Genomic DNA, 1,589 nt, shown 5'->3' with positions numbered 1-1,589 from the left:
CCGATGGCTCCACTCCATGCAGCCCCTGGGCATCTGCCAAACCTCCCTTGAACACACAGATAACAGGTTTTGTACAACAAACACAAGCAAAAATCTGAATAAAGCACATTTTAACAGCATATGAACGGGTATCTCCAGAGCTCACACATATTAGCAATTATGAGGGTGACAAGGCACTGGTACAGGTTGTGCAAGATGTGGATGCCCCATGCCTGGAAGTGTTCAAGACCAGATTGGATGGGGCCTGGAGCAACCTGGTATAGAGGAAGGTGTTCCTGACCATGGCAGAGGGTTTGGAACTAGGTGACCTTTAGGGTTCCTTCCAACCCAAACCATTCTATGATTCTGTGTTTCATTTTCCTGAAAATCTTTATCTTTAATGCTTTATTATTATCAGATCAGCACTACTGCCACCCTTTCAGACTATGTCATGGCTCTGTTCAGCATTTACCTGCACGTTGCTTCTCTTGCACTGACTTAAGACTGTTCTTTAATGATGTCATTCTGACAAGAACCGGGGGGTCATAGGTCCTAAATCCAACTCCAAGCAAAATTGGATGGAAGTTTGATTGGATCTGACCCAGGTCAAAACCCCCTTGTTCTCCTGCTCCTGCGGGAGCTTTGAAACACCCCCACATGCTCTGTGAAGAAAGAGAACCTCTGTCCTTGGCATGGGTGAGGCCACACCTTGAGTGCTGTGTCTGGTTCTGGGCTCCTCAATTCAGGAAGGACATTGAGGTGCTGGAGTGAGTCCAGAGAAGGGAACACAGCTGAGGAAGGGTCTGGAACACAAGTCTGATGAGGAGCAGTTGAGGGAGCTGCTGGTGTTTAGCCTGGAGAAATGGAAGCTCGGAAGGGATTTTACTGCTCTCTACACATGCCTGAGAGTGTGGCCAGGTGGGGATTGGTCTCTTCTCCCACGCAACCGACGAGAGGACAAGAGGACGTGACCTCAAGTTGTGCCAGGGGAGGTTTAGGTTGGACATTATGTGGAATTCTTTCACAGAAAAGGTGATCAGATATTGGAACAGAACAGGCTGCCCAAGGAGGTGGAGGAGTCACCGTCCCCGGACACGTTTCAGGAAAGACTGAATGTGGCACTCAGTGTCATGGTCTACACATGATGGTGTTTGGTCAACGACTGGACTCAATCATCTCAGAGGCCTCTTCCCACCTAACTGTTCTGTGATTCTGACAAGAAATGATTGTACGGGGTCACTGAGGTGAAATCAGAGAAAAATAAAAACGCAGCAGCAACGGCCAGGGGCCTGCCTGATCTCCACCGCTCCACACATCCCGCCGCCAGCTCTGGTCAAGAGGTTTTCCAACCCCGCTCAAACCCGGCCCAACGCGCCGTGACCGGGCTTTAACGACTCCGCCGGGCGCAGAACGGCGGGCGCCCACCAGCTCTCCAAAGAGCTGAACCATCTACGCACACACCCAGTCAGCCACCCCGTCTCCCCCCGAGCCTCCGCCGCCCCCCGTGCCCGGTTCTCGTTCCCCGCTCCCGCCCCGGCCCCGCCGCGCCCCGCGGTGACGCACGCGCCCCCCCCCCGCCTCGCCCCCCCCAACCGCCGCCGCAGCCCCGC

The sequence above is a fragment of the Corvus kubaryi genome, unplaced genomic scaffold (assembly GCF_017639235.1).
Source record: "Corvus kubaryi isolate FWS band 111438036 unplaced genomic scaffold, C.kubaryi_AGA036_p1.0 136, whole genome shotgun sequence".
NCBI lineage: Eukaryota > Metazoa > Chordata > Aves > Passeriformes > Corvidae > Corvus > Corvus kubaryi.
This window is presented reverse-complemented; position numbering follows the sequence as displayed.